This window comes from Tiliqua scincoides, chromosome 4, assembly GCF_035046505.1.
Source record: "Tiliqua scincoides isolate rTilSci1 chromosome 4, rTilSci1.hap2, whole genome shotgun sequence".
Lineage (NCBI taxonomy): Eukaryota > Metazoa > Chordata > Lepidosauria > Squamata > Scincidae > Tiliqua > Tiliqua scincoides.
This window is the reverse complement of record NC_089824.1, coordinates 212,374,169-212,384,312: the sequence shown is the minus strand read 5'-3', so window position 1 is coordinate 212,384,312 and position 10,144 is coordinate 212,374,169. Positions and strand designations below refer to the sequence as shown.

The following is a 10,144-nucleotide window of genomic DNA, read 5'->3' as shown; positions in this document are numbered from 1 at the left end:
AGATTGTATCAGAAAGTGCACACATGGAAATAAATAAGGTGGCATTGTATGCTGTTTCGTCTTAGTAAGCATTAATAGAGACTGTACTGTAATACAAACTGAACTAATACACAGATCTGCCTGACATGTACAATTTCCTGGGCATATAGCTCACAACTCTCTATATGAAGCTGCCTTCTACTGAATCAGAGCATTGCCTACTTTTTAAAAATTATTTTAGCATTATGTAGCAGTGGCAGTCCAGGGTTTCAGATAGACAGGCATCTTTCCCAGCCCTGCTTAGAAACTGAACATAGGGCTTTTTCCAAAAACTCCAGCAGTGCAGCTAAGCTGTGGTCCTTCCCTGCAACCATATCTAGGCATTATCTTTCCAAATACTGTTATCCTGTTGATCTGAGAACATTGGTGCAACAATAGAGACAAGCTCTTGTCTTTGGAATCCCAGGTATTGCGGCCAATGGTGTCAAATGAAATAGGCTGATGTCTCAATGCCACAGCTGCTGGCTCTGTTCCTCCCCAATAGCAGCACAGCAAAGGGAAGTAGAGATGCTCTCCAGTGTTGGGAAAAGGGTCTAAATTAAGCTGTGTTATATAGTGGAAAACCCTTTTACCCATTGCTTCCCACTAGTTTGCTGCTAGCGATGAAACAGGAGCAGAGGCAGCAATAAGCTTTCAAAGGGCATGGCTGACTCCATGCGGGTGGTCAGAGCTCACGCAAAGAGGTTTTGCACCTTGTGAGATCTGGAGGAGAGAGAGAAGAGGGGGAGAGAGGAAGCAAGGTGGAAACACACAGTAAAATTCTGAGACAGGTAGCTTCCACCTCCTGGACAGTACTCTGCCGGGGTGACCAGATGACCTCTTTTTTCAGGACATGTCCTTTTTTTTAGCCTCATGTCCTGAATGAACCCCTGCAGGTAGCGCATAACCTTCTTGTAGTTAGTAAATTATATATAATAAATCATATGTAATATAGTTTAATTTTAATACGGGATATAGTGTTTAAATTAACCACATGAGATCAATATACGAGTGTTTTTTTGCTTTTATTTTGTCATGTCCTACATTTTTCTTGGATGTCCTACATTTTGGTGTGCCTTGTCTTCTTTTGCGGTTATGACATCTGGTCACCCTGTACACTGCCCCCTAGTGTCCTGCACCAGCATTGTACCTACTTTCCCACATTCTGAACACTTGCCTCATCTTCCAGGCATTTCTGCTGCCACCACTACTGTTCTGGGCAGATAGTCTCAAAGTCTCCCAGCCTGTGGAAGAGGCAGGAGTTATTGGAGCTTGCACATGAAAGCCACAGTGCTGGAAGCCACCTTGCCACTTGCTGCAGCATATTAGAAATAACAGCATTCCATAAATGCAACACTCCATCACTTACTTATGAAATTAATTTTCCTGTGTTGTTCTGATTTGTTACAGTGACTCAGTCCTGGATATGAATCACAACTTGCGTTGGAAATGTGGTCTCTAAGAGGTCAGTAAAATGCCCTGTTCTCCACAAGGAGGCTGTTGTACAAATTACAAACGGTCCTTTTTAGAAGATCTCCACCATAATACCTGGTGAATTAAGACATCTGGTATTGTTCAGCAAATTGTGCTTTGCCAGAGCGCTGACACTTTGTTCACAGAGCCGATTGCCTGAGGCAAATAGCCCCATGTTCCAACAGGCAGGCTAGGCTGAGCCTGCACTAGCTCACAAACAGAACCAAAACTGAGATCCAAACTCTGGAGGCTGGCTGGAAAGCTGACTACCCCACCCAAGAGCCTGAGCAGAAAGAAGAAAGGCCTGGAGCCACACAGCTCAGCCAGGGATGTTTCTACAGTATGGCTCCCTGCTGGGTTACAACTTTGTCAAGAGATGCTTCCCCTACCAATTATCTACTTAGCAGGAGTAACCTCTCCCTAACGACAACCAGGCACTGCTGGGGCTGAAGCACTTGGAGAAGACATCTAATCCTAAAGGAAGGCCTGTAAGTGGCACTAGTTATGCAATTTAGCTCCGGTCATCTTTTTTGCATCTTTACCACTGTTTTTTTTCACCAGAAACTGCTCGTGGCCTCCTCCTTCTCCAAACATACCTAAGCACGTGAACAGTTACCAATTGCATGCAGGACAGAGGCTTTTTATGTAGGAAGTTTTTACCAAATGCCTCTGTATTAGAATTTGCACCTATTTAAAAGCCCAATTTCCGCGACTTTATCTGCAACTAGACAAAATCAAGTAGGTGACTGGTTTTCCACCAATAATCACCACCATCCCAGAAAAAGCTTCTTTGTATGCACTTCTTTGTATTGAAAAGGTACAGGAACAGGACCCCAAAAAAGTGGGAGTGCAGGAAAATGGAAAACTGTTTTAGTGCTTGTGAGGTCATGGGGGGGCAATGGGGGGCAGAGTTGAGAAGTAGGCAACAATAGCCAGAGAGCCCCTCTTAGTGTTTTCATTTCTTTTGCTATATACGTAATCTGTTTTGTTTTGTTTTTTTTGCTGTTGTGGAAAAGTGGTATACATATATAAATAATAATGTGAATACAGTAGGAATACACATGCTACGTATGAAGAGCCCAGCTGTGGGCCCTTTTAGTTCAGCATCCCAGTTCCAACAGTGGCCAACCCTCTGAATGAAAGAGGCCAGTTGGGAAAGTTCTGCAGCAGCCTCCTTTGTGAGTGGTTGGGTATGATCTCCTCTAGGGTAAGATCAATCCTAAATCTAAATGGACTAGAACTAGAGACAAACACTCAGATAAGCTGCACTTGGTGTTGTTTTTTTTTCTCACCACCCTAAGGGCCCAATCCTATCCAACTTTCCAGCACAGGTGCAGCCACAATGCAGCCCCAAGGTATGAGAACAAATGTTTCCATTCGTTGAGGAGGCCTCTGTGACTGCCGCCCCACCGAAAGATGCAGTGCAGACCCCAATGGCAGGGCTGAACTGGCACTGGAAAATTGGATAGGATTTGGCCCTAAGAATGCAGCCCTATGCACACTTACCTGAGAGGAAGCCCCATGGGCTATAATGGGACTTACTTCTGAGTAGGCATGCACAGGATTGGGCTTTTGGACTCAATGGAACTTACTTCTAAGTAGATATGCCACATCCATAGGCTTACACTGTAGGTTTATTAGCAATAACTATTATATTATAGTGATATTAGCAGAGGTCTCCTGTGTACTTTTATTCAATATGCAAGAACTTGCAGCCTTTTATACTTGTGTATACTCCAGGGAGAACAAACTGCATGTGCATAGAAATGCATCAAGATTGGCACGAGGGCACATCACAGAGCAACACATGACAGGAAATAAAATGCAGCAAGCATATTCCTGCGTACAGCAGAGGGTTGAACTAGATGACCTAAGAGACCCCTTCCAACTCTATGATTCTATGAGACCAGGATTCTGCCAGACATATTATTATTATTATTATTATTATTATTATTATTATTATTATTATTTCTACCCCGCCTTTCTCCCCGGAGGGACTCAAGGCGGCTTACAACAAGGTTAAAACAAATTAAAAACATAATTTAAAAACAGATAAAAGCATATTAACATCATAAAAACAGTAGTCAGATAAAAAGTAGTCACGTAAAAAGAGCAACCAGGTATTTAAAAAGATATTAAAAGATTTTGAAAAGTTGTTTAAAAAGGCTGAAAACTCAGAAGGCTTGTCTAAACAGAAGGGTCTTCAGGCCTCGCTGAAAAGTCTCAAGAGAGGGAGCCGTTCTTAAGTCAAGGGGAAGGGAATTCCACATCATTGGTGCCACTACTGAGAAGACCCTATTTCTTGCCACTGCCCCACGTACCTCCCTAGGCGGCTGCACTTGTAAAAAGGCCTTCTCTGATGACCTAAGAGGACGAGCCGGATTGTACGGGAGTAGGCAATCTCTAAGTAAACAGGTTGGCATCCTTCAGTCTCGGAAGACTATGGTGTCACGCTCTGAATGGTGGTTCTGGAACAGAGTGTCCTCTCCAGTGCACGAAGCCTGGATAAAGTAGGTATGGAGGATAGGCTGTTACCCATGCAGCAAATCCCCCCTCTCCACGTCGCTGAAATGGTCCAATGGAAAGGCAGAGGCCAATACGGTTGGTTCCAGCGGCGTCGCAGGAGTTGCCAGAACGTGACTGTGTTCAGCCATGAACTGCCTCAGGGACTCCGGCTCCGGATTTTGCCTCGAGGTTGACTCCTGAAGCCTTTTCCATAACTGGATGTAGCCACAAGGCAGTGGAGGTTTGGGATCAGAGTTTTCCTTCTCTCAGATGAGCTGCCTTCCCAGGCTGACGAGTCCCATCTACCCGGTGACTGTTTAGTCGCCTCTTACGACAAGTATAGCCAAACTGAGGGCCTATTCTTGGGCCTATTCTACAGCCAAACCGAGGGCCACAAGCCACAAGGCAGTGGAGGTTTGGGATCAGAGTTTTCCTTCTCTCAGATGAGCTGCCTTCCCAGGCTAAAGAGTCCCATCTACCCGGTGACTGTTTAGTCGCCTCTTACGACAAGTACAGCCAAACTGAGGGCCTATTCTTGGCCTATTCTACAGCCAAACTGAGGGCCTAAGCAAGGGGAATTAGCTCAAATGGTAATGCGCTCGCTTAGCATGTGAGAGGTAGCGGGATCGATGCCTGCATTCTCCAAATGCTGGAACTACACTAAGTAAACATAGTGTTTACTAAAATGTTTGTTGCATGTTATTGCTCATGCTGATATTACGGAGTGTTTACATGACATTGCCAACTCTCTGTCAGCTTTATGCTATTCACCCATGCACTCCCCATGTGCCATGTGTTTCATTTTGCACCTGAGAAAATCTGTTATTAAATGTTGGAGTGGTGCAGCAGCACACCAGCTGCAATGTCTAGATGCTAAAGTGCTAGGGAACTGGTTTTTCTGGTTCTCAAATAGGAGTGGCTTTGATTGTAATCAGTGATGCTTTGGAGTTCAGATCCCCCTCGCCATCTCCCCTAACTTATGCCTGAGCAACACCTGTGCCCATTCCTATTAGAAACTGATCACCTTTTATGTTTCAATTTTATTTCACATTTGTGGGCTGTCGCTTGACGAGGTGGATGAATGGGTAGGCTCCCCCCCACCCCCGGTGACATTCTACTATATTGATTTGTCACTTATTTTATTGGCACAGATACTGTATTTATAAATATACTATGCTAAAATTAACCTTTAGGAAATGAATGGCAAGAGTGACTGTAGGGTTTCATTGAGGTATATAGAGACTATTGATCTGTTGGGCAATTGGGGTGAGGACTTTAATAGCTCTGGCATTAAAATGATAAGTTCGTCCATGTCAGGGACAAGCAGTCAGAGGAGGCAAAGCCAGGTGGTGTTCCTGGCAGATACTCCAGGGTGCCATTCCTCTGGGGGTAGCACGATCTTCTTTCTCAGTCACATCTGCACATGCGCTTCTCAATCAATTTAAAAAAGATGAGTGGAGAGGAGACCGGGAGAGGCAGCAAAAGTACATTTCCTGTAATGTCCCCTTACCTTTGTAACAACTCAGTCCTGGGCACAACTGCTCAGAAATAACTCCTATTGAGTTCAGTGGGACCTACTTCCCAGTAAGTGTATAGGATTGCAGCCTACCTAGACCATGTTTAAGGATTCTTCCACTGTTAGGAGTCTGGCTTGCTCCATAACAGTGACACATCTAAAGAAGGGAGAGAAAGAAGCAATTCGTTAAACTTGCAGAAACAGAGTAAGAAAGTGAAAATGGAACTTCTGGTTCAGAACACCTCTGAATGCAGGTGTTAGGAGAACATCAGAGACAGCTACTTCTTTCATCTTCTGGTTGTGGGTGTCATGAAACCCCCATGGGGTGTCTCACAGGACCTGTTTGTCATCTGGCCGTAAGCAACAAAGCAACAGACACAAAGACAAAAACTAACTGCAGTTTTTACTTTGCTAGTGGAAGGCTGAGTCTGCTCACCTTGGACAGGAGCCCCCAAAATGGATCAGATAGTTATTTATATACTTGAAGGCAGCTCACATTGACAGGTGGCATTCAGGGGGAAACCCGAGCAAGACCTTACTTCCTCTCAGCCACCTTCAACACAGAAAGAAAGAGCTGTCTGATTACTAAGGGACTTTCCATATCACAGGCTTTCTATAATTCTCCTTGACCTTTCAAATCTCACCTGCTCCAAGCACACCTGTGAACCTTGTTATCCTATTTTTATCTTAGTCAAGCAATTTTATAACTGCAAGCATTGCAGTGACTATTTAGAGAGTCAGAGCCCAATCCTATCCAATTTTTCAGTCTTGGTGCAACCACAATGCAGCCCCAAGGTAAGGAAACAAATGTTCCCTTACCTTGAGGAGGCCTCTGTGCCTGCCTCCCCACCACAGGATGTAGTGCTTGCCCCACTGGCACGGCTGCACTGGCACTGGAAACCTAGATAGGATTGTTCAACCATGGCATTACAGTTAACCTGCCCCAGCCCACCTGAGATCCTCTATAACAGTGGTTCTGAGGATTTAGCACTGGGACCCACTTTTTAGAATGAGAATCTGTCAGGACCCATTGGAAGTGATGTCATGACCGGAAGTGACATCATCAAGCAGGGAAAAATTTTTATTCTCCTAGGCTGCAATCCTACCCACGCTTACCAGGAGTAAGTCCCATTTACTATCATTGTTAAAAGAATATACATAGTCGCTTGATAAAAGTACAGGTCTATAACATTTCCCCAAATGCAGTCACATGTCATGGTAGCATCAAGTCTAATATATTAAAAATAAAATATTGAAATGAATGGGGACCCACGTGAAATGGGCTTGCGAAGTCCTGACCCACAGTTTGAGAAATACTGCTCTATAATATTATAGGCATCTGGATGACCACTGTGTGGGGATACGGGGCTGGATGGGCCAGTGGCCTTATCCCACAGGGCTTAGGATCTTAAATTGTGCAAACAATTAAGAAATGTCCCCTTTGAAGGCACATTTGAAAGGGACTCATTGTGTCTATCCATAAATATATTTTGGGGACCCTGTAATAAGCCAGTCTTCCCTCCATGCAGCACCCAGCTCATCACTGCATTTTGCTAGTTAATGAATAAAAATACCCCTCGTCTTCCAAAGTTTTCCCAAACAGTTTTGCTCACAGTGTCCTCTGCAAAATGCTAATTTTGGTGCAGAACAATACAGGCCATGTGGCAATCTTTCTCCTAACAGCAGCTGACGCAAATATTTGGATAATAAAGTTTCGCAATCCTAGAAACATACTGCAAGGGAAAAAAAATGGTACATTTGGACACATGGTTTGTTTCTTAATCAAGAGAAAGAGAATGATGCCAGAATGAAAAACTGCCAAGGAGAAACCTGGGAGAAACCAGGGCGAAATCTTGACCCAGGGTGGTTGTGGTTTGCAAGGGGGACAAAGCAGTGATCAAAGTCAAACATTGGTTGTTGCATTTGCACATTTGCAGCTGAGATGTCAGGCTGTGATCACGACTCCTTTAGCCGCAGGAGGTGACAGTTTTCCCAGCTTCATACTGGCCTTAATAAATTTTTAGGAGATGACAACTGTGACTCGCTTCCTGTCAGGCAGAGGCAAATCAAAGAATGAACAGTCATACGTTCTTCTGTCAGTGTAGCTACGGACTCTCCAATGTTTCATTGATGAAAACAGAGACATTGCTAGCATCCCTAGACTTGCCCCAAGGGCTCATAGTCTGAATTTCACAGAAAACAATGGGGGGGGGGAAGAGTGCCTTCAAGGCAAGTAGCTCACCCACCCACCCACCAATCACTGCACTCCTGTGGTGAGTTGATGAAAGCTACTTTTCACCTACTAGTAATTCTGTTTGTCAGTCCATCAATATAAAGAACAGCGCCCCATAGGCCCACTTCTGATTAGATTCATGGCAGCAACATCAACGCAGACTGTATTACTATTTCTCTTTCAGGAATCTCATGTGCTGTCTCTTGTACCCTGCTAACTGGGCAAAGAGGCACTTTTTCCAGTGGTGCTCCTCTTAGAAAGAGAATAGCTATCCCTCTTCACCGAAGCGCAATTATTCCTTCGAAGGGGTCTGCGCCAGTATGTGGACCTCTTCTTGTGCACAGCATTACGACTATGTCATGACGCTGTCGTCGGAGGCTTGGCAATGATGTCATACATCATGGCTGAATGTCGGGGTCCAGTTCTATCTAACTTTTCAGCATGGATGCAGCCATGCCAATGGGGCATGCACTGCATCCTATGGTGGAAGGGCAGTCATGGAGTCCTCTTCAACAAGAGGGAATGTTTGTTCCCTTACCTTGGGGCTGCATTGCAGCTGCATCAGCACTGGAAAATTGGATGGAATTAGGCCCTGGGTTGCCGAGTTCTGTGCTACATGGAGCTTGGCTCAGAGCTGTGCAACCATGAGCTAGTGGCTATCTGCTGGTGTTCTTCTGCACCTTTTTAGATTGTCAGTCCTTTTGGGACAGGGAGTAGTTGGCATCCTTCAGTCTCGGAAGACTATGGTGTCACGCTCTGAAGGGTGGTTCTGGAACAGAGTGTCCTCTCCAGTGCGTGAAGCCTGGGTAAAGTAGGTATGGAGGATAGGCTGTTACCCATGCAGCAAATCCCCCCTCTCCACGTCGCTGAAATGGTCCAATGGAAAGGCAAAGGCCAATATGGTTGGTTCCAGCAGCGTCGCAGGAGTTGCCAGAACGTGACTGTGTTCAGCCATGAACTGCCTCAGGGACTCCGGCTCCGGATTTTGCCTCGAGGTTGACTCCTGAAGCCTTTTCCATAACTGGATGTAGCCACAAGGCAGTGGAGGTTTGGGATCAGAGTTTTCCTTCTCTCAGATGAGCTGCCTTCCCAGGCTGACAAGTCCCATCTACCCGGTGGCTGTTTAGTCGCCTCTTACGACAAGTACAGCCAAACCGAGGGCCTATTCTTATCCCCAGCCCCCAGGGGAAAGGGAACCATTTGGTTATTTGATTTTGTCTGTCATATGCTTTGTGAACTTTGTTGGAAAATGATATGTATATTCATCATCATCATCATCATCATGTGGGACAGTGCTCTCCGACTCCCAGAAATGCACTTTGCCTCTTCCCACCCCACCCCTTTCATTTTTTTGTCCTGGTGCAATTGCCACTGACCTTTGCCTGGACTCTGTGGTAATACTAAAGGTTCTTCTCTGTATTTTGTGCTCATTTACTCTGCAGTATTCTCAAGCAAGGTGCATTAGTAAGCTGCTGGTGCATTAGACAGTGAAAAGTTTTCCCTCCATATTTTGTGAGAAGTTTCACCTGTCCAGATCAAGCAGCTGTTAAAAGCAAAATAACAGGCTTGTCCTTGTTAGTTGGCAACCCTAGATGTTAACCGAAGGACAAGAGGCCATTGCACCAGAGGTGGAAAATGAAAGTCTACGGCAGGGAGATGGGGCAGATGCACTGAGGCTGCTCAGTCTTAGGGGAAAGGGATTCAAGCTATTTCCATCACATTTTTAAAATGCTGCCCCTTCTTGATCCTGTTCTATGCTAATTCAGGCACTGGTCAGTAGTGAATATAAGCAGGTACAATCAGGTACAGAGGGCCAGTACAGGCGTCCCCCATTCATTTGACAGATTAGGGACCAGAGCAGTGTTGAAAAGTGGTGTTGTGAGTATAAGAGGGCGGGACCACTACATGTGCTGCCCTGAAATCCTTGGAGGAAGTGGAGATAAAAATACCCTCATTCTAACAGAATGCAGCAACTGTTACCCTGCACATGCCCAATCTCATCTGATCTTGGAAGCTAAGCAGGGTCAGGCCTGGTTAGTACTTGGATGGGAGACCACCTGGGAATACTGGGTGCTGTAGGCTTATACCATAGTCTTTCGAGACTGAAGGTTGCCAACCAACAGAGGGAGCTTCTTCCCCGACCAACAATAAATGCAAGGAGCTTCTTTTCGCATACCTTTGCCTGGTCTCTTGCTTGTAGCAGCAGTTACAGTTTTCTTATTCCAACTGAGAAGGTGGGGAGAAAAAATTCTGAACTATGCAAAACAAAGTGATCAAAAGTTAGAGCCTTTTACCAAACAACTATTTCTTTGCCTTTTTTTTTAACTAGTGTAATAAGTTGAATGTTTTGGATGAAAGGAAATTGGTAACCATTTCCATTCACTAATATGTCTTTCTGT

General features: G+C 45.0%; 1 pseudogene; it reads left to right on the top strand.

Moving 5' to 3' along the window:
- The first annotated feature begins 9,707 nt into the window (after positions 1–9,707).
- Positions 9,708–9,827, top strand: LOC136650354 (5S ribosomal RNA; annotated as a pseudogene).
- Positions 9,828–10,144: the final 317 nt, after the last annotated feature.